The sequence below is a fragment of the Sciurus vulgaris genome (genome assembly GCF_902686455.1).
Source record: "Sciurus vulgaris genome assembly, chromosome: 11".
Taxonomy (NCBI): Eukaryota; Metazoa; Chordata; class Mammalia; order Rodentia; family Sciuridae; genus Sciurus; species Sciurus vulgaris.
Window position 1 is genome coordinate 121,820,361 of NC_136472.1, and position 24,269 is coordinate 121,844,629.

General features: G+C 38.8%; 1 protein-coding gene across 13 annotated transcripts in view; it reads right to left on the reverse strand.

The window, feature by feature from the left end:
* CDON (cell adhesion associated, oncogene regulated) overlaps nt 1-4,551 on the reverse strand; it is a 94,874-nt gene extending 90,323 nt beyond the window's left edge. For 6 of the 13 annotated variants that reach the window (XM_079104005.1, XM_079104006.1, XM_079104007.1 and 3 more), the window contains exon 1: nt 4,107-4,550. The gene's annotated coding sequence lies outside the window, so the exon portion shown is untranslated. Of the gene's footprint in view, nt 1-789; nt 1,001-4,106 lie in introns of those variants that run through there. The other 7 variants (XR_013757739.1, XR_013757740.1, XR_013757741.1 and 4 more) reach the window with 4 other exon arrangements.
* Between the last annotated feature and the right edge of the window lie 19,718 nt (nt 4,552-24,269).

The window sequence follows — 24,269 nt, forward strand, 5'->3', positions numbered from 1 at the left end:
TCTACTAGTAGGAGGTATGCCCAGGATTAAGGTGAAAAAAAAAAAATTAAACATATTCTCAAAAAGGCTTCTTTATTTTCTAAACACAGTGTATTGTGAGGAGAATTGGGCATAGGACTATGTGGGAAGAGGCTGAAAAGAACTGTGCACTCCATACAACACACTCAGCAACAAAATATATCAAATTAACCATCAAACAGACTACTGCACTCTGGATTAGTTGAAAACTATTAGCACTGGAATTCACATTCTCAGAAGAAGAAAATCAATTAACTATGCCACCCACAAATCAGAACTGGTCCTCCTTGAAAAGTACACAAGAAATAAACCAGACTAATACTCTGAGAAATATTTTGTTTCCAAAATATTATTTACGGAAGGGGAAGAGGGAAAGGGAAAGGAAGACACATTAATATTTCTTTAAAAATTTTGTTCCAAAGATTTTACAGGATGTTTTTGGTAGATATATTTTCACTTACTGGGGGCTATTAGCAAGACTGCAGAGAAATGCCTCAAAAATACTAGAAATCCTACAGAATTCTTAAAAAGCCAACAAAGAGATGCACCATAAATGAATTTAAATTCTATAACAATGATATAACAAAAACACAATAAGATCATATCAAAAGCATAAACCAAAAGATGGCTATTCAAACAAGCACTTCAGCTTTGCAAAAGTCTGACTTTGCTCTTGAAGAGTTATTACACAAGACATCAGCACTTACAGACAAGAACAAACTGTAACACAATTTTACATATTCGTCAGAAGATCATTGAAAAAAAACTTACCCAAGTCTGCAACGTGTATATGCTTGTGCTGCAGAGGGAAAGTGCTTTCCTGTACTTATACTAGGGAGTCACTTCAGTGCTCAAAACACATCACCACAGTCCTGCTTGGAATAGTCTCCAATAGCAATCTGCCTTTGGGTTGGGCTTTTCTCTTACAAGATAAGCTATTAAGTCATGCCTTGATTTCAGATTTGCTAACATATGGAGCCTTCCAATGCAGCCTTCCCTCCGCCCCCCATGTCCCACCCACCCCCACATCACCACTCAGCTCCACTCCCTCTACACACACACACACACACACATTCAAAAAAGGCACTGCAGGGCAGAAATTCCTCAGGTGCTCGCTAATGGAATTCCCAGGGTCTTGGAGCCGCTTCGGGGATCAAGAGATCTCATAGCCCCTGCTGGGGTAAGGAGCAGCGAGTCTGTTCCATTTAATCAAATACAGAATGAATTTTCAGCTCTATTCACTAGCTTGTCTCCAGGGCTCTCAAAAGGCACCAGGCAGCTAGAATCACACACATGTGGCTCTTTTAGGCAAGTATAATTAGTTTGATTTTAAAAAGCCACATTAATAATATCACCTCAGGACCATTATTCAGGGGACAGATGACAATGATACTGTATGCTTTAAGTCTGACAATAAAGGGAAGGAGCACAAACAATGAGCAAAAACTTGAGGGATTAAAAAAAAAAACAACAAACCAGTTTTTCATCTCATTGTAATATAATATTTTTAAAGTGACATTAAGTTTATTTCATATACCATCCCTTGATTTTAACAGGGAACAATCAGGTGAGCTTTCTGCCCCCATCATGCTCTTGAATTAGTGAACTTGTGCCAAATAAACAACAAAAATTTATCACAGAGAATGTTTACATACAATATAAAATTTTAAATCAAAACTATAAAACATTTTCTAATTCAAGCCAAGTTCATAAAATTTCCTGAAAAAAGCATCAGTCCACAAAACACTGTAAAAGCAAGTCCTTCAAAGCAATACATTTAATGAGCAGACTCCAAATTCTATTTCTAACCTAATTAGTTTGCATTAAGTACTAATATTTCTCTAAAGAAAGCTTACCTGGTAGGCAATTCACCTACACTTCTAATGTATTGTCTTATCTATACTCTTACACAGTATCAATGCTATCACAGAGGGTTAGCTAATGTAATTACACATTAGAACAACAAATTTTCCCATTGTTTTTTATTTTCTATCCCTTTCATGATTTCACTAAGATAATTTAATTCCTGAAATCATTTCCCCAGCATTTTACTTAGAAACAATCATCAATTTTTACTCTATATGTTTATAAAAAGAAACATCTCTGAAAAAAGAAATTTTCACCTCAATTTACATTTTGACAAAACCATACATGAAATAGTCTAAAAAGCCATGAAAGTATTCAGGCAAAGTGGAAAAATAAGAGGAAAACATATGAGCTAGTTATTAAATTTTACCTGACCTCTTTAGAGCCAAGTTCTATGACAGAGTTTCTATTCCTACACAATGCCCAAGTCCATATATACCTTCATGATGGGCTTGGGGGCAGCCCTGTCTTAAAGTGAACTAACATCAAACCACCTGCAAGGAAGGCAAAGTAGAAGATAGATTTTGAGGGTAATCTACACAGGCTAGATCAGTAATGCTCCAAGTCCTAAGGGTTCTTTCTACTTTCCGTTTTAGAGTCAAAGCTGTTTAAGTACTTTGCAAAGAAGAGGTTGATGAGAGCCATAGCAATCAATCAAAGCATCCCAAGTGAGTTACTACACAAACAATAGCACACTACCTCTAGTAGTGATTTTCCTGGTTGACTAAACTATTCAAACAAAGACAGGTTTCCCAAATACTATATCCGAGTTTTTCCATGAAAGTTAAACAATATGCATTTGTGTGTATGTTTTATAGAAATATAAATGTTTCTGCTCCACACACTGCAGAACACACACCCAAAGCATGTCTTTACAAAATGAAACAGGTTTTCTCCATCCTTCTCATATAACTTAAAATATGCGGCAGTTTATTTCAACATGTGCATAACAGAGACTACAGTATTTGGTGCCTCTCTGGGTTCCTAAGAATTCTTTCTAGTTAAGCACTAATTTAAAATTTCCAGAAATTTTCTGAAGGTTTTTTCATTTTATCCTAAAAGCTAAACTGCCCCCACCCATTTTCAGCTAAAAATAGACTACTAGTAGAAAAGGAGCTATAAAATGTAATAGAATGTCTACAATTATACTAAGGGGGGGGAAACATTTTGCTTTCCAGTCTCCACTCCAACTTCTTGCAGACACCGTCCATTAGGTATGTCAAATGTCAGTTGGGAATCTGAGAGTTACGATATCAGTGAGGCATGGAATCAGAATTCACTAACTTGTCCTCTTTCATCTTTCCTGGCAATGGCCTGAGAATAAATCTCTTGCCTTTTACCAACCTCCTGTTTTTCAGGGTGTCTGATTTAGACCACAAAGGCTGACTTTCTGTTAATGAGGCTCCCTAAACTCTAGATTCCAAGTGAAGAACAGCCTGCCCTTAAAGCACCTGCCACCCTCTGTCGTCCCCACCAGGGAAGGCAGGCATTCTGCGGCTCCTTTCGGAGAGCCTTCCACCTGATTTGGTGGGGTTAGGGAGAACAATAAAGGGAAGGGCAAGAGAGTCTATCTATCCCCCTCGGTGATTTATTACTGGAATTCCTAGATGTGGAGAAAAAGCAACAAAGGTCTGGAAGCTGCAGACTGAAATAAATAGCGAGCTGTAATGTATTTAGCAAATGATAATGCAATCCACAGAAAGCTTTACAGAGAAGAAGGAAAAATACACTCCCTGGGGCTGGGAAGTCACTGAGTCTGTGAAGGCAGAGAAAGATACATTGTGCAGGAAATTTCTCTTGCTTCTCCCTACACATAAATCACTGTCTCTCGCGGGCACTCTGCAGGGATGGAGAGAGAGCAATGGAACCGGCTCCCTTGGGAAAATGCGCTGGCGCCCCTCGCTCGCAGCTACGCTGCATCCCACCTGCCCCAGCGGATCATCGTCAAAGACAGATTTCATCAAGTCACTGACACCTCACCCCGCCTCCTCCCACGAGGTGGCTCCGAGTGTCTGAGGACTGGGAACGTCTGAGCTCCCTGCTGGGCACCCATCAGCTGCTCTGCCCAACCTCGCACGCAGTCCAGAACCCCCACGCCCTCCGGGACACGCCGGCCTGACCTTCCCCCAGAGCTCCCGCTCCCAAGCGGCGCGGCCCCCAAGCCCGGTCTCCCCGGTTCACCCCTGTCTCCGACCCTGCTGCGGGACCCCCCACCCCCGCACCTCTCGGCGGGGCTGGCTAAGCCTCCAGACCTCTTGCGCAGCAGCCGGCTCCGAAAGCCACCCCCAGGTCATCCCCCAGCGTGCTGGCGGCGTTGGCGGCTGCGATCCGAACAGGCCCCTCCATGCACCAGGCAGGGCAGCAGGAGGGCGCGGCACCTCGCACGCCGGGGCGGGGGCGCTGGGGCGGGGGCGCTGGGGCGAGCGCGCGGGCGCAGGGTCCCCAGTCTCCTCGCACCGAGTCGCACGAGCCGGGCTCCAGGACTCAGGGGAGGGGAGCTGGGGGGCGGAGTCACCGAAGCGCGTCCCCGCTGTCGCGCTCCTCCCCGCCAAGCGCGCGGACGCGCAAGCTGACGGGCGCTGGGCCGGCGAGGAGCACGCGAGGAGCGGGAGGAGGCAACGGGGTTAGCTACGGAGGCGGGCGGCGGAGGCCACAGCTCCCCGCCGACCCGCGCCCCGCCGCAGGGTGCGCGCGCAGCCTGCCAGATCAGCGGCGGGGGATGGGCCGTACCAATATGCAGAGGGGATGACGTCCTGTGCAATGCCTTCTCCCAGTCACCTGTTTGATTGCTCTACCAGAAAGCCACCTCAGGCGAGCATAAAGCATGCTTTTCTTTAGTATAGGACAGGTGAGGATGAGCTTCTTCAACAAGGCACCGAGATGTTTATAATGTCTATACTCACTTTCCCCTCACCTTTACGTTCCCGGGAGAGGCGGCATTTCTGGGCAGTACACAAATGATCTGCACGTTCCTTAGAGTTCCCGCCCAGGTCCCGCCCCCCGTCCTCCTACCTAAGCTCTTGGTGGAACCAGCCACCTAGTCCATCCCTTTTCTAGGCTCTTAGCTGGAGACTGCGCGTCTTATGATTGTACCTTCCTACCGTGCACAGTTGCTTCGCCTTTTCACCACTTTGAACATTCAGTCTTTTAGGCAGCTGCGTCGGATTACTCAGTTGACCTGTCCTGCTGTCACGTATGCGCTAGCAATTTCTCGAAGACTCAGACTGGTGAAACCACCAATGGCCTTTGACCCCACAGGCTTCCCAGTTCATTCCCTGGATCTACCCCCAAATTATTGGATCTTTCTGAACTTTAGTTGTTCAAACTGAAAAAGGGAAAAATAATTTCTATTTAAAAGGTTGTTGCGATGCATAAATATACCTCGTAATTAGCACCTGCCATTCAGTAGGCATCCAAGAATAGTAACTTCTATATAATTATAATAATTATTATTAGTTCATTTTCTTTTTTACCATCATCATCTCATTACTTACTATTACTTTAACTACACAAGGAACCCTAATGATACGTGAAGTTCGTAAATACACTTCAGGAGAAATAGCCATTCCCTCTTGTCTTTCTGCTGTAGCTAGATTCAGGGTCTTCATGAAAGTCCTGGAAAGAAAAATCCATATAAGAGAAGGAAAAAAAGAATTGTAACTGTGGCTTGCTCCCCTGGTCCCCCCCCCCCACCCCTTTAACATATTCAGACAAAGAACCTGTATGTTATTAACTTAACAAGGTGTAGTAAATGATTTTTCATTCAGAAAATTAGACTTCCTATAAACATAGAAGGCTTAACTGAAATGAGAGTTTTGTGCACATGGAAGTCTTGCTAAGTTTCTTGTGGCGCTATATAAAAATTCTAGCCATCCCCTATGACAGCAGCTCTACTAACAGAGACTTCCATGTTTTTCTCTTGGGACGCAATTAACTTTGAGCACCTCCAGATCTCACAGGGCTGTTCAAATATCATTATGCCTGCTGCTATTCATAACCAAACCTGAGAAGTAATCACTTTCATTACCACTGATTATTCCTCTTCTGCCTTATTTGGTAAGTGAAATATTTTCAGAAATAAAATAGTTTTTCATTAATGATTCATTCATTTATTTGTTCAACATTAAGTTTAAAAGTATTTATTGAGTACCTACTGTATGCCACTGATAGGCACAGGCATATGTAGAGAAATAATGCATAGCCTCAAACTTCAGAGAACCTGCAATCTAATTGTGACACAGACATATAAATGGATATGTACATCTTCAGGACAGTGAACAGGGATATGTCGGAGCACAAAAGCAGAGTAGCCAACCCAGTCTAGAGTTTGGGATTCACTCGTGACAAAAAAGACTTCCCCAAAGATGTGAATCATGAGCTGAATCACAAATTCATAAACTAAATAGAAGAAATTGACCAGTAAAGGCGAAGGAATAGAAAAATGGTCTAGGCAGAGAGGGTAGTATTAATAAAGAAATGGAGGCAAGAAACAAGGCAGCTCAAAAGAACTCCAAGTTCTTTTTTGTGACTAAAGTTTAAGGGGTCTGGTGGGGATTGTTAGGTGAAGACCCTGTAGAAAGCAGCTGAAGCCAGGTCTGAGATGTCCATGGAGGTCATGCCAAGAAGATAAAACTTTATTCTTAGGCAATGGGGAGTTAATACAGAGTTTTAAGTGGAAGTGTTATTTAGTCAGATTTGTGTTTAGAAATACAACCTGGCATCAATGATGAGGATAGATTTGAGGAAGCCAAGCCAAAGTTCAAAAAATTTGAATGCTTCTTGCTGTGGTTTGGATATGAGTTGAGTGTGTTCCCCAAGGCTTCACGCATTGAAATTTAATCTCCATTGTGAGGTAGTAAAAGGATAAAAACTTAATCCAACTATGGTGTTTAGAAGACGGACCTTTGGGAAATGATAAGGATTAGATAAGATCATTAGATTGGAGCCCCCTCATCTCCAGTAGCTTTATAAGAAGAGGGAGGGAGACCAGAGAGACACACATAAACACCTGCACACTCCTGACTCTTGCCATGCAATACCCTGTGCTGCCTCAGACTCTGCTAGCAAGAAGCCAACCATCAGATTAGGCCCCTAGAATTTACACCTCCAGAAATGTGAGTCAAAATTAATCACTTTCCTTTATTTCTTACCCAGTCTGTCATTTTACATTATTAGACTAAGAAACATTCTGAAGCAGTCCAGGCAGTCTAATTCAGTCAAGAAACAAAACCAGGGCAACAGCAATAAGGGCAGAGAAGAAGGGAAAATACCAGAAATGAGAAGAAAATTTGACAGGACTCATAAGCTTATGCATTTAGAAGATAAAAAAGAGAGAAACTCAAGGATTACAATAACCTGCTAACCTGAGGTGAATGGTGGTCACACTCCCTCCACCAGTCGTATCTGAGAAGAGAGTAATGCCCTGCAGAACATAGATATTTTTTGGAAACAAAAATGTGTTCAATTTCCAGGATTCTACTAGGTAAATAAACCCAAGCTAGAGATATACATTTAAATGCATCCATGTTATGTTAGTTGGCTTTCTGTCTCTATAACAAACACCTGAAATAATCAATTTACAAAGAGAAAAGGTTTGGCTCACAGTGTTGGAGGTTTCAGCCTGTGATTGATTGGTTGGCACCATTGTTTGGACCTGTGGTGAGGCAGCACATCATGGTGGGAGCATGTGGTAGAGCAAAACTACCTTATAAAACAGGAATAATAATAATACCTGCTATAGGAATCTCAGTAGAGCCTATTCATACAGGTGCCAGGAGATTCATTGAGCTTATAGACACAAAGCACTTAACACAGTGCTGGGGTAATAAAATCCAGATGTAATAATAATGTATTCAAAAGCTAGATATAATAATTATGGTGCTCATATAGTTCTTGCTAGGTGTCAAGTATGATTTTAAGTATTAGTCCTATGTTACAAATGAGAAAACTAAGGCACCAAAATGTGAAATGCCTTGACTAGAGTCACACAGCTGGTCATTGTCAACTGGTTTCAATCACAGATCTACAGGCTGGACTCTTACTATGCATTAATGCCTCCCCACAAAAAGAGCATTTTTATTATCAGTTCACATGAATTGATTGATTTTAAAGCTTTTTAGGCGTAACAAACTAAATTAAGAGACACAAGGGAATACTTGTGTTAAATACATCTTATGGGTCCCCTCAGACTCTTATGGCCCCTCCTGTCTCTGTGACACTCAGCTACTGCAGGGACCCACTCTGAACTCTTTTCACCATTTCTAAACACTTCAAAGCTTGAGATCCAGCTTCCCCAGAACCTGCTGGAAGGTACAAATGATACAACCCAAATGTATAGGTGTATTATTGCTCCCATAAGATGTGAGAAGGGCAACAGATAAATTCCTTCTTCCTTCCTCCATCCATGGACTATTCCAAGGCATGGTTTCCTTGCAACTTGTCTGGAACTATTCCTCATGGCCAAGCAGGAGCACCTGCCGAGGGGCCAGCTGTGTCTCTTGTGACTTTTAATAGAGTATTGACCGTATGACAACACATCATATTGTATTTTTTCCCAAACCTTCCTGTCCTGTTTTCCTTTGCCCTCTCATTTGCCTGAGATTGACTTAAATCTTGCCTTAGTGTCCATTTATTAGAAAATTTTTGAACATAGTAAGTTTAAAATAAAGTTCAGTCCTATGTATATGTATGAAATAAGTAACAGTACAAAGTTACAGGTTAAAAAAGTTAATAGACGAAAATCAGTAGCATTTCTATACACTCACAATGAATTATCAGAAACAGAAATTAAGAAAATACCATTTACAATAGCATAAAAAATATTTCAGGGTAAATGACCTCAGTCTAAGATCAAGGAGATGAAAGATCTGTGAAGGAGAAACTTAAAACATTGATGAAGGATACTGAAGAAGACAAATAAATGGAAAGATGCTACATGTGCATGGACTGGAAGAATTATTTGAACAATATTAATTATTAATAGCAATATTAATGATATTAATTGCTCAAATGCCCATACTACCCAAAGCAATTTACAGATTTAATGCAATTCTTTCAAAATTCCAGTGTCCTTTTTCACAGAAATAGAAAAAAATTCATGTGGAAGTAGAAAAAAAAAAAAAAAAACTTGAATAAAAAAAAGAAATCTCGAGAAAGGCAACACACTCCCTGACTTCAACATATGTTATATTGTTATTGTAACTGAAATATTATGATACTAGCATAAAAATAGACCACAGACCAATGGAACAGGATAGAAAACCTAGAAACAGACCTATGTGTTTATGATCAATTGATAATCAAAAAGGTGCCAAGAACACACAATAGGAAAAGGAAATTATCTTAAATGGTATTAGGAAAATTGAATATCCACATGCAGAAGAATGGAATACACTACTTCATACACACATATACAAACATCACACCATACACAAACAACAACTTAAAATGGATAAAAGACTAAAATCAAGACTTGAAAATGTGAAACTACTAGAAGAAAACATAGGGGTGGGGGAGCTCCATGCCTTTGGTTTAGGCAATGATTTCTTGGACAGGACTCTAAAAACACAGGCAACAAAAGTAAAAGTAAACAAATGGAATGGCATCAAACTAAAAAGCTTCTGCACAACAAGGTAAACAAGGGAATGAAGAAACAATCCATGGATTGAGAGAAAATATTTGCAAACCACATATCTGGGAAGGGGCTAATATCCAAAAACAACTCAATACCAGGCAGACAAATAATCTGATTTTAAAATGAGCAATGTATTCAAATAAATTTCTCAAAAGAAGATATATGAATAGCCAACACATTTAAGAAATAAAATGCTCAATAGCTCTAATCATCCAAAAATGCAAATTAAAACCACAATGAGATATTAACTTACACCTGTTAGAATGCCTATTATCAAGAAGACAAATCACAACAATGTTGGCAAGGATTCGAAGAAAAGGAGCGCTTGAATATGTTGGTGAGAATGTACACTAGTAGTGCCATTACAGGAAACAGCATAGAGGTTCCGCAAAAAAGCAAAATTAGAATTAGCAGATCTCTCTACTTCCTGGCTATCATGAACCAAGCATTCCTCTGCCATACCCTTCTGCCTTGATGTTTTCTGCCTCATATTGGGCCAAGAGCTATGGAGTCAGCCTACCATGAACAGACCCTCTGAAACCAATTTCATTTTCTCTGAAAGGAGTAAAGGTCAGAAACAAAAGGCAAGAGTGTGGTAGGGAATTAACGAAAGTATCCTCAAAATGTGATTGGGACTAACCCAAAGCAAAACCTAGTGAATTTCTTTTCTTTATTGAAATCACTCATATTTGAATGAAATAAATGTGATGCTTGAGCTTCAGTTGTATTATTTTGCTGTTCAAGCTTTTAGAGTTTGTTTGCTGTATCACTGGCTCATAAATATCTGTGTACATTTTGTGTGAATTCTCACTATGAATGTGGGAAAGAGAACATAGGAATTTTTTAATTTAGAAATGAAATTTTCTATGAAAAACTGCTTCAAATTATAATCTCTGATTTCTTTTGTCACAAAATAAAGCCTAATTAAAGCAACTTTAATCAAAATAAGTTATCCTGTTAAATCTAGTTATGATTTATTTCAAACCAAGAAACTTAATACTATATTGCAAACACTATTCAAAAATTTTAAGAAAAACAGTTTCTGTTTCCTTTGCCATTGTAGTCAAATATATACTATTCAATATGGATATGATTAAGAAAAAATAGAATTACCACGCCATCCAGCAATTCCACTTCTAGGTATATATACGAATGAATTAAAATCACTATGTTGAGAAAATACCTGCCCTTCATGTTTATTTCAGCATTATTCACAACAGTCAAGAGAAAAAAGCAACATAAATGTCTATCAATAGTGAATGTATAAGAAAAATGTGGTATGTATGCACAATGGAATACAATACAGCCTTTAAAAGCAACGAAGGAAATCCTATTATTCATGACAACATGGATGAAACTGGAAAACATCATGCTGAGTGAAATAAAACAGGCACAGAAAGACAAAGACTATATGACCTCATTTATATGTGCTATCTAAAAAAGTCCATCTCATATAAATGGAGACTAGGAAGACGGTCACCAGAGGGTGGGGTTGGAGTAGGAGAAAAAGGGAAAGAAAAGATATTGATTAAAGGGTACAAAATTATAGTAGACAGGAGTGCAACCATTATGGAAAGCAGTATAGAGATCCCTCAGAAAACTTGGAATGAAACACCATTTGACCCAGCTATCCCACTTCTTGGTTTATACCCAAAGGACTTAAAATCAACATACTACAGTGACACAGCCGCATCAATGCTTATAGCAATTCACCATAGCTAAAATATGGAATCAGACTAGTGCCTTTCAACAGATGAATGGATAAAGAAAATGTGATATATGATGGAATATTACTCAGCTTTAAAGAAGAATGCAATCATGGCATTTGTTGATAAATGGATGGAGTTAGAGAATATCATGCTAAGTGAAATAAGCTAAAACCAAAGATCAAATATTTTCTCTGATATGTGGACACTAATTCATGATAAGGTAGTGGGGGATAGGGAAGAATAGAGTTACTTTAGTTAGGTAGAGACTTTAGATTAGGTAGGGGGAGTGAAGGGAGGGGAGGGGGTGTGGGGGCAGGAAGGATAGTAGAGTGAAACAGACACTATTACCTCGTATACCTGTATGACTGCATGACTGATGTGATCCTACAATATGTACAGTCAGAAAAATGAGAGATTACACTCCATTTATGTATGATCTATCAAAATGTATAATTGCATTCTACTATCATGTACAACAAATTAGAACAAATTAAAAAATTAATTATAAATTGAAAAAACAATTCCAATAGACAGGAATAAATAAAGTCGATGTTACAGAACTAGAGCATGGAACAATAATTACCAAAGACTGTGGAAGGGAGGGGAAGAGGAGGTTGAAAAGAAGGTGGTCAGTCGGTCAACATTACAATCAGAGCCAGTTGTGGTGGCGCACGCCTGTGATCCCAGTGGCTTGGGAGGCTGAGACTGGAGGATCGTGTTCAAAGCCAGCCTCAGCAACCACAAGGCACTAAGCAGCTTAGTGAGACCCTATCTCTAAATAAAAATACAAAATAGGGCTGGGGATGTAGCCCCCTGAGTTCAATCCCCAGTATTAAAAATAAATAAATAAATAAAAATTAAAAATGTTACAATTAGAAATAAGTTCTGCTGCCCTATTGCACAGGAGGTGACTATAATTAATAATTAGGTCTTGCATATTTCAGAATAGTTAAAAGAGTGTTTTGGTTCTTTGTTTTTTGGTAAACCGGGTTGAACTCAGGGATGCTTTACCACTGAGCCACATTCCGGGTCCCTTTTATTTTTTAATTTTGAGACACGGTCTGTTTACATCAGTTCTTTTGCTGCTGCAACCAAAAGACCTGATGAGAAAATTTTTAGAGGTGGAAAAATTTATTTGGGGACTCACAGTTTCAGGAGTCGCAGTTCATAGATGGTTGGCTCCACTCCTTAGGGCAGGAGGTGAGGTAGATCATCATGGCAGAGCCGTGGTAGAGGAAAGCGACTGGAGACATCACACCAGGAAGCAGGAAAAAATATATACCCCAAAGGCACACCCCCATGGACCCACCTCCTCCAGCCACACCCCACCTGCCTAGAGCCAACACCCAATTAATCCCTTTTAGGGGATTAATGTAGTGATTAGGTTAAGACTCTCATAATCCAATCATTTGAGCTTTTGGGGGACACCTCATAACTAAACTCTATCAAGAACTCACTAAGTTGCTGAGGGTTTCACTAAGCTGCCCAGGCTGGCCTCAAATATGATCCTCCTGCATGGTAGTGATTACAGGTGTACACTGCCACACTTGGCTAGAGAAGAGGGTTTTGGATGTTCTCACTCTAAAAAAACACTAATTGCTACCCTGATTTGATTAATATTTTGAAACATCAATTTGCACCCTAGAAATATGTACAATTGCAAAGTATGAATTACAAAAGAGTAGATTTTTTAACATTCTCAGGACAAAAAAATAAGTTGGTGAGATGATAAATATGTTAATTAGCTTGATTGAATCTTTCTACACTGTATTTTGATACACTGATCAAAATATCACATGTAGCCTAAACATACAGAGTAATTATTTGTCAATTAAAATATATCTTTTTAAAAAAGAACTACACCTACAATAAAATACTATTCAGCTGAAAAAGAAAATTCTTGAAGAAGATTTATTGGAGCATTCTTGTTAAATGGAAAAGAAAAAGACAAAAGGGGCATAGATACAGGACAGTGTATATAGTATTATATTTTACTTTCTATGAGGTAGAAACCAAAAATATATATTTGTACTTGCTGACCTTTTGCACAGAGTTCTTAAAAGGAGAGTTGGGATTGTAGCTTAGTGGTAGAGGTCTTGCCTAGCACACGTGAGGCACTGGGTTTAATCCTCAGCACCACATACAAGTAAATAAATTAAACAAAGGCATTTTTGTCGTCTACAACTAAAAAATATTTTTTAAAAAGAGCCTTTAAAAGGCTCTTTTTAAAAATGATTATTTGTGTATCTCATGAAGAAGAATTTCAGAATAAAAATAAAAATCAGCAGAGGGAGATACTAGAGTAGAAGAATAGTCAATTGAAGAAAAATCCAATTCAACTTAAAAACTAGAAATAAATCAAAATGACAGGAAGTAAAATTCATCTCTCAAGAAGAATGAAGGAACTTTAGATTATGTAGAAAGAAATGAGGGGGGATAATGAAAAATGGTGGAATGAGACAAAAATCAGTACCCTATACACATGTATGATTATGATTACACGAATGGTATGAATCTACATCGTGTACAACTGTAGAAACAAAATGATGTACCCAATTTGTGTACAGTGAATCAAAATGCAGTCTGTAAAAAAATTAAAAAATAATAATTTTGAAAAATTTAAAAAATCATCTCTCAATAATAACATTGAATGTAAATGGACTAAACCCATCAATCAAAAGACATAGACTGGCAGATTGGATTAAAAAACAAGACCAACAACATGCTGTCTTCAAGAGACTCACTTTGTAGGCAAAGACATCCACAGAAAGTGAGAGGATGGGAAAAACATATCATTCACATGGATCTCATAAACAAGCAAGGGTTTCTATTCTCAGATAAAGTTGATTTCAAACCAAAGTTAACCAGAAGAGACAAGGTCATTTCATACTGCTTAAGGGAATCACACAATAACAAGAAATAACAATTGTAAATATTTATGCCCCAAACAATGGAGCATCTACATACATCAGACAAACCCTTCTCAATATCCAAAATCAAATAGGCCACAACACAATAATACTGGGTGACTTTAACACACCTCTCTCATGACTAAATAGATCTTCCAAACAAAACCTTAATAAAGACGCTATAGAACTGAAAATTACAATTGATAATTTAGACTTAACAGATGTTTATAGAATATTTAATCCATCAATGACTGAACACACTTTCTCCTCATCAGCACATGAAATATTTTCTAAAATAGACCACATCTTAGGCCACAAAGCAACTCTTAGCAAATACAATAAGAAAAATAGAGACAATACCCTGCATTCTATCAGATCATAATGGAATGAAAGTAGAAATCAACAATAAGATAAAAATAGAAGGAGACACCATGAGTGAAAAGTCAACTGGAACAGGGCTGTCCATAGACATCCCTAGGTCCTTGGACCATGCTGGGTGCTAACTGCTCTAACATCTGGAGATCTAATAATTCACTACTGAATGATGAATGAACAGCAGAAGAAATCAGGGATGAAATTAAAAAAAAAAAAAAACTTAGAGGGAAATGAGAATTATGATACAACATATCAAAATCTTTGGGACCCTATGAAGGTGATTCTAAGAGGAAAGTTTATAGCATTAAGTTCATACATTAAAAGAATAGAAAGATACAAAATAAATCATCTAACATTACATTTAAAGGCCCTAGAAAAAGAACAAATCAACACCAGGAAATAATTAAAATCAGAGCCCAAACCAACGAAATTGAAATTTTAAAAAATTCAAAAATCAGCAAAATAAAAAGTGGGTTCTTTGAAAGAATAAACAAAATTGATAAACCCTTTGCCAAATTAACCAGAAGAAAAAGAGAAAAAAAATCAAATTATTAAAATCTGTGATAAAAAATGAAATATTGCCACAGATACAACTGAAATAGAGGATTTTCAGAAACCACTTTGAAAATTTATACTGCAATAAACTAGAAAGTGTTAAAGACCTGAACAAATTTCTAGAGACATATGACCTACCCAAATTGAACCAGGAGGATACAGAAAATTTAGGGCTGGGGATATAGATCAATTTGTAGAGTGCTTGCCTGTCAAGCACAAGGTCCTGGGTTCAATCCCCAGTACTGAAAAAAAAAAAAAAAAAAAAAAAAAAAAAGAAAATTTAAACAGACCAATTTCAAGTAAACAAATTGAAGAAGCCATCAAAAGTCTACCAACAAAGAAAAGCCCAGGACTGAATGGCTTCTCAGTCAAGTTCTACCAGACATTTAAAGAAGAACTAATACCAATCATCCTCAATTTATTTCATGAAATAGAAAAGGAAAGAACTCTTCCCAACACATTCTATGAAGCTAGTGTTACCCATCTTCTCAATTTGACAATTAGTATTGTCAAAACCAGACAAAGACACATCAAGGAAAAAAAACTTTAGAACAGTATCCTTGATGAAGATAGTTGCCGAATTCCCAATAAAATATTAGTAAATCTCATACAAAAACAAAGTGCACCATGATCAAGTGGATTTCATATCAGCAATGCAAGTTTGGTTCAACATATGGAAATCAATAAATATAATTCATCACATAAATAGACTTAAAGATTCACATGATTATCTCAATAGATACAGAAAAAGCATTTGTCAAAATACAGTATCCATTCATTTTAAAACACCAAAAAAAATGAGAGATTAAAAAACATTCCTCAACATTGTAAAAGCTACATATGACAACCCAAGGCCAACATCATTCTACATGGAGAAAAACTGAAAGCATTCCCTCTAAAAACAGGAACAAGACAGGGATGTCCTCTTTCACTACTTCTGTTCAGCATAGTCCTTGAAACTCTAGCCAGAGCAATTAAGCAAAACAATAACAAAAAAAAAAAAAAAAAAAAAAAAAAAAAAACCTCAAACTATCTTTGTTTGCCAACAACATGATTCTATGTTTAGAAGACCCAAAAGAAACTCTACCAGAAAACTTCTAGAATTCATAAATGAATTCAGCAAGTAGCAGAATACAAAATTAACACCCAGAAACCAATTGTGTTTCTATACTCCAAAGACAAATCAGCAGAAAATTAGGAACATCATCCCATTCATAATAGCCTCAAAAAAAATAAATAAATAATACTTGAAAATCAACCTAACAAAAGGTGAAAAACCTCTACAATGAAAACTACAGAGCAGTAAGAAAGAAATTGAAGACCTTAGAAGATGGAACACCCTTCCATGTTCTTGGATAGGCAGAATTAGTATTGTCAAAATGGCCATACTACCAAAAAGGCTACACAATTTCAATGCAATTCCAATTAAAATCCCAATGATGTTCATAAAATAGAAAAAGCAATCATGAAATTCATCTGGAATAATAAGAGGTCCAGAATATCCAAAACAGTCTTTAGCAAGAAAAGCAAAGCAGGAGGCATCACAGTATCATATCTTACTTACAGAGCTATGGTAATAAAAACATTATGGAATTGGCACCAAAACAGGCAAAAAGACCAATGGAACAAAATAGAAGACACAAACAAACCCACATAAATACTCATACTAGATAAAGTTGCCAAGAACATATATTGGAGAAAAGATAGCCTCTTCAACAAGTGGTGCTGGGAAAACTGGAAATCCATATGTAGTAGAATGAAATATAACCTATATCTCTCGTCCTAAACAAAATTCAACTCAAAGTAGATTAAAGACCTAGAAATTAGTTCAGAAACCCTGCATATAGTAGGAGAAAATGTAGGCCCAACACTCCAACATATTGGCTAAGGAACAGACTTCCTTAACAAGACCCATAAAACACAAGAAGTAAAATCAATAATCAATAAATGGAATGGTATCAAACTAAAAAGCTTCTTCATAGCAAAGGAAACAATCAAGAGCATAAAGAGCCTATAGAATGGGAGAAAATCTTTGCCACCTGCACCTCAGCTAGGGCATCAATTTCCAGGATATATAAAGATCTCAAAAAACACCAAAAAAACAAATAATGCAATCAATAAATGAGCAAAGGAATGGAACTAAACAGACAATTCTCAAAAGAAGAAATAAATGGTCAACAAATATATGAAAAAATGTTCAATATCTCTACCAATTAGAAAAATGCAAATTAAAACTACACTGAGATTTCATCTCACTCCAGTCAGAATGGCAATCATCAAGAAAACAAGGAACGATAAATGTTGGTGAGGATGTGGGGGGAAAGTTCTCTCATACATTGCTGGTGGGACTGCAAATTGGTGTAACCACTCTGAAAAGCAGTATGGAGATTCCTCAAAAAACTGGGAATGGAATCACCATTTGACCCAGCCATTCCACTCCTCGGTATGTATCCAGAGGAGTTAAAATTAGGATATTATAGTAATGCAGCTACATCAATGTTTATAGCAGCTCAATTCACAATAGCTGAGCTTGGAACCAACCTAGATGGATTCAATAGGTGAATGGATAAAGAAAATGTGGTATATATACACAATGGAGTTTTACTCAGCCATTAAGAAGAATGACTATGACATTTGTCAGTAAATGGATGATCTAGAGACTGTCATGCTAAGTGAAATAAGCCAGTCCCCAAAAATCAAAGGTTGAATATTTTTATTAATATGTGGAAGATAACCCACAATACGGGGGACAGGGGAAGAATAGAAATTCAGAAGATTAGACAAAAGGGAATGAAGGTAAGAGAGCAGGGATAGAGAAAGGAAATAGAGTGGAATGAATCAGACATAATTTTCTTATGTGTATATATGAAGCCCACCATCATGTACATACACAAGAATGGGGTCCTATTCAGAATAAGATATAATACCTGCTTGCATAATTGTATCTGAATGGATTCTACTGTCATATATAACTAAAATGAACCATTAAAAACAATGAAGAACTCAAAATAATAATAATATGCATAGAAATTTTTTTAAAATAAAATAAAATGATTATTATGGTAGAAGGTGGATAATAGGGTTGACAGAAACAGGGGTAAGACTGATACTCTTTTCATTCATAATTTTGTATGAAATTTTGATTTTTGAACCATGTAATTGAGTTCTTTATTTAAAAAATTAATATGAAAATAATACCTGTGTGTTAGCTTTCCATTGCTAACAATCAACTTAAAAGGAAGAAAGGTTTATTTTGGCTCACATTTCTGGAAGTTATGAGACTTTAGAATATTCTTGGACTGGAAGTGATCTGAAAGATGTGACAGATTGGCCAGGTGTCCCGTTTAGCAACAGCAACAGGGTCAAGTGACCCTGTTGGGTCTGGCAGTGGTACAGAATTTCGGTTTCGGAATGCTTAATGGAGGAGGCCTGTTCATTTAAGGTGGCCTGGGTCCCAGTAGTCCTTTCAAGGGCATACTCCCAATGACCTAACTTCTTTCCACTAGTTCCCACCTCCTACAGTTCCAACACCTCCCATAGTGCCAAGCCTTCAACACCTGGGCATTTGGAGACATTCAAGATGCAAACTATAGCAACCTGACTTTCAAGGCTTCAATGAGAACACAGGTTAAATTCCTAGCACAGTCAAGCTTTAGAGAATGGTGTTTTCAAAAATAACTTTTAAGTAAGTGGAAGAAGAAAGACTTCAAGAAAGAGAACTTAGCCAAAGCCCAGAGGAGGACCATTCCCAATTAGGGCATGGGAGGGACAATGGGAGCCAAGGAGTAAAGGCAAGATCACAGGCGGAAGGCTTTGGACAAGAGTGGCCCTGTGATTTCAGCAGAGCATTCGGGGCAGGAGAGCAGTGGGAGATGACGTTAGTGAGACTCTGGTGTAGCACACAGGGACAGTCTGATTTGTAGAGAACTTGGGACTTGGCTGGGGACGCAGCCCAGTTGTCGAGCACTTACCTAGTATGTGTGAGGCACTGGGTTTGATCCCCATCACTGCCAAATAATAATCACAATAATTAGTTTTTACATTTGTATTGTATCACATGGTTTGTGGAATCTTTATTACAGATTCTATTATAGTAGAAACTCAAGTCTTATTGTCTGGAATGTGATGCCAACTTAAATTAATGTTATGAGACTTTAGAATATTCTTGGACTGGAAGTGATCTGAAAGATGTGACAGATTGGCCAGGTGTCCCGTTTAGCAACAGCAAGTGTGATCAGAGTTGATCACCACCAAACTGACTCAGTCTGCTGAAGGTTTGCAAACTAAATGCAATTTCACGTGTTTTGCTCTTGGTCATAGCTTTGGATTTTACTTTGTCTTATTTATGTAAGAAAAAGGCATTAATCAATTTAAAGCTGAAAAAAGGAAGGAAAAATAACCATAAGTCAATTAGTTTATGGTATTTCTTTTTACTCTCTGCTAAAACCATCAAAGTTCAAAACAACAGCTAAACCCCTACAATAAGTTGGACCCAGAGGGCTAAATAATAACAGAAGTCATTTGTCTCCATTTGGATGATTTCCAAATTTATGCAAGAGAGTTCCCATCAAATATGCAGAAAGTTCTGATTATTTATGATGTAACCTCATATTGACATGTTATTAAATGACCTGACCCTCCCACAAGTTTTGGAAATTTTGTGTCTAATAACCACCTGCAGAATAACCCTCCTCACAAGACTACAAAGTTGGTCATCAACAGTTTTCCTCTGTAATCTATTTCTTTCTTCAAAAAGAAATTCCAATAGGTTGACTGTATCCTGACTGTCTTGTACATTTCCTGAGCTGTGTGCAGGAGGATTTCATGGACAGAGAGATTTCTATGGCCTTTTTTATGCTGAGCAGGCTAAACTCCGGAGACTCACTGCCTAAACCTATTACACACAGATCACCTAACTCTGTTATGCGTTTGTAATGCTAGATTAATTTACCCATACACCAGGTCAGGAGAAAATGACTTTCCATCTTGTTTGCACTAGGAAAGCATGTGCAGATCATTTTACAAGAAAGAGAAGGACAGGTCCCTAACCAAGCCCAGGGCTGAACACATACAGATGCCACCTTCTGTGTCACTGAGTTATGCACAGCAAAGGAGCCCCTCTCTGAAATATGAAAGAAAGCAGAGGGCCTGAAAGAGAATGGCAAGGAGTTGGGGATATTTGCAAAGGGTACACAGCCAAAGAATGAGTTATTTGAGGCTGGATGGTCTCATAGAAAAAGCATTGAGCTAAGAGTTGGAAAACCTGTCTAATATAATTTATTCCCAACTCCCTCATTATCCTCCTGTCTGCTGTGTGGACTTGGGCCAATCCCTTAGTCTCTATGGTAAGATCTCCCTTCTTCCCCCCCAGGAGGAAAAATGAGCTACTGTATGTCAAGGTCTCTAAGGGGCTGGCATTGTTGGAGCAAATTCTGGGAACTTCAATAGCTGTAGCTTAGGTTGGACCAACAAGATTTTGATATAATGTCTTAGCTGTGGCTTGAAGGATTTGAATTTAAATCCCCTCAGTATAGCTGACATCCAAGGCAACTGTGACCACAGTAACCCTGGAGGTACCAGAGAACCTCTGATTTGGTCCCATTATTCTCTGTAGAACTTGGGCAAGTTTCCCCATCAGTAAAATAGGGATAAACACACAGTGGGTTGCCAGGGTGTCCTGAAGTCCTCAGGTGTATAACATACCTTGTGTACTGCCTGCAATAAATAGGCACTCCATACAAGATTGCTCTTATTTTTTATCAGCTTGGTTTAGACAACCACAGTTGTTTAGCTGTTGTGAATATTTATTAAATCAGTTGCAAAAGATGTTAAAACAAACTTGCATCTTGGACAAATTATCTAAAGTGCTTTGTGCATGGTTTTCTCATCTGTGAAACAATATTTTCTATAACTGTTTTGAAAATTAAGTACTGGCATGAAGCACTTGATCCATACATAATCAATAATAAAATAATCGACTTTTATTAATATATATGCCAAGGACATAATCAATAATAAAAATAACTATTATAACATCACCATTATCATCATTATAAAAATCATTGTAGTATCTATTAGTGAAAATGGATAGTATTTGCTCTACATAATTTACAACCATAAATGTCATAAATTAAGAAGTCTGTTAGGAGAATTAGATAATCTTGGCATATGAAAACCTTATATAAGAGCTTGTAAACAAAATAAACACATACATACATACATGTAAAGACAAGAACATCCCTTGAATCTCTATCATAGGTTTTGCTTTTACATTTCCTAACCAAATATTTCATCTCCTCTCCTAAAGTATTTGTAAATAAGCACCCATGCTTACAATAGCCCTTAAAAGTCAATGGTAATACTAAGTCAGATATCAGTATCTTCCCCCAATACCCTGCCCTTGAGCTAGCCCCACATTTCCAGTTTTCCCTCATCTGGGTCCTACTCTTTCCCCGCCTTCCCCCCAAGTTACTGTTGGCCCAGCCTTGGACATTCTTGGAACCAAATTTTCCTGGGAAAAATGGAAACTCTGCATTGCTGACTCTACACCTCCATCTCAGCAGTATCACTTCTCAGAGAGAGCCTGGACCAGGGTACGGGCAGCGAGGGTACACTGTGAGAAGAGACCCTGCCACTCTTACACCTGAGGCAGAGGTGGAAGACTTGAAAAGCTAGTGAATCTTATGGCTCCCCCTTGGGGGACCCCTCTGCTATGTTCTGAATGTGGTGTCCCCCCAGAATCCATACATTAGAACCCAACACCCAATGCGATAATAGTAAGGAGGCAGGGCCTTTGGGAATTGATTAAGTCCTTAGGGTGCCACACTCATGATTGAGATTGGTGCCTTATAAAAGAGACTCAAGTGAGCCCCCTTTGCCCTTCTGCCATGTAAGGATGCATCAAGAGGCACCATCTTTGATGCAGAAAGCAAGTCCTTAACAGATGCCAAATCTGTCAGCATTTTGATCTTGGACTTCCCAGCTTCCAGAACTTTGAGCAATGAGTTTCTGCTGTTTGTAAATTCCCCAGTCTAATGTCTTTTTTGTTTGTTTCGTTTCGTTAGAGCAGCCCAATGGACTAAATCCTCTTCACCAGCTATTTTGGATATAGTGTTTCTAGTCACACTTATGTGAGGAAAGAAGGGGAACACACACACACACCCACGCTCACTCAGGAGCCAGATACCTGAATGAGGGAAGTTTACAGGGGTATGGCAGGAATTGAGACCATTTTAGATTTGGGGCCAATCTACCTTTCTCTCCTAATCCATTCCTCATGAAGGAGCACTGTATCTTTCCCTAGGTGGGAACTGTAAACTGGCCATAGATTTTCTGGCATATTTTCTGACTGAAGAGGCTAGAGTAAGGGTGTCAGAAACTGATAGCAGCTTTTTAATGAGTTCTCCCAGGATCTAAGGAGATGCCCGTGCAGGAACAGAATCTGTGTAGCAGATCTCTGGATCACACAGGGGGCAGGGGGGATTGGAGGGGGATCCTTCTATTTTTCCACCTTTCAGATCACAGTAACACTTAGATTCTCTGTGCTACCTACATTTAAGGCCCAGAGCACTTTGGCAGCTTGCCCCAGAGCCAGGAATCTCCCTGGTGACTCAGCTATAGGGGCTAAGATTAGCAACCCCCACCCAAGTGAATAGACTGGGAGGCACCAGAAGACCTGAGGAAGGGTCTGACCACATGTCCCTCCCACCTTCCCAGACCCCCACCTGCTTTCAGGAACACCTCTCATTTCATGAATTGTCAAAAGTCCAATACTGAGCCAATTAGCCCCTTCTACAGTCCAACTTCTCTTGGCCCCTTTACAAAGGGCTTCCATCTTGATTAAAGGGCTGCATTTAGAGAGATACTGAATTTTACATTCTTCACAAATGCCAGAGGAAGAAGGCAGTGGGGCCTTTAGAAAGGAAAGAACGGTGGAGGTGAAGAGTTGAGAACTAAGCCCCAAAGAAACTAAACCAACACAAATGCTGGGACTTTTTTTTTTTTTTTTTAATTATCAGATTTTATTTAGCATGCCAATACAATTTATCCTGGTAATAAATTAATATGTACAGTTAAAAAAATGTTTGGTGCTATCTAAGAAAAATGCTCTGAATGTATAAAATATATGTAGAATCCTTTAAACAGCCAACTTAATTTTCAAACTCAGAAGTGTGGTAACATCAAGTCACTGATGAAAACTGGAGTTCCCATTTCCTGTCACTCATGATTCAGACAGTTTCAAGTTTATAAAGGTTTTAATTATCCATTCCATTCCAGTAAGCTCCCACACCTGAAATGAGAACTGACAGTTGAAAACCTTCTGACCCCATCTCCTATACCTGCACAGGTGAGGGATCCACTGGCCTGGTTGGCCTCAGACTCCAGAGCTAAGCAGAGACTGGGTTAAATCAGTTCACAGAGGTGCCCCACAAATGTCTGTGGGGCTAAATAAGGCACAAGCATCACTCAGAACTCCAGTCACCTGAAAAACCTTGGTTTTACTTTCTGCTTACTATAGGATTAATTCCTGGTAATGCTGGGACTTTTTTCAGAGATGATTTTACTTTTTACTGACCAACAGGAGCCTTGGCTTTGAGGACTGTGTGTGCCGTGTTGGGATGGTCAGGTCCAGTCTGCTGTCTCAGTGCTTGAGGATGGCTCAGAGAAGGCTGGCTGCTCTCTACAAGGTCCTTACTCCATTCTTCTCTCTCAAGTGTCAGTTCTTATTCTCCAGACGTGTAACCTTAAGGGTCCCTTCCAGACCCAGGTGTCTGATTTTTTCATCCCCTAACACAGGGAATATTTCAGGACCTCTTTGAGATGTTCATTCCATCTGGATTGCTGTCTTGAGCTCTGCTACATGTCTACACCTGGATGTCACGAGAAAAGTCACAATCCCTGGCTCCTCTTTGCATCAACATTAGCAGCTACAGTTTCAAAAATTGGCCCTGTGTTTTCCACTGAGTGCTTGGATCTATGCAGACTTCTAACCTGAACTTTCCTACAAAGTGTGTTAGAAAGCACTAATAAGCACTTGGGGGAAACAAGCCAAAACCCAAAGGATATGGAATAGACCAGCTTCCTTCTTATATTCCCTCTCTTCCTCTAATTCAAAGACCCAAAATTGCCGGGCATGGTGGCACATACCTGTAATCCCAGCCACTTGTGAACCCGAGGCAGGCAAATCACAAGTTTGAGACCAAC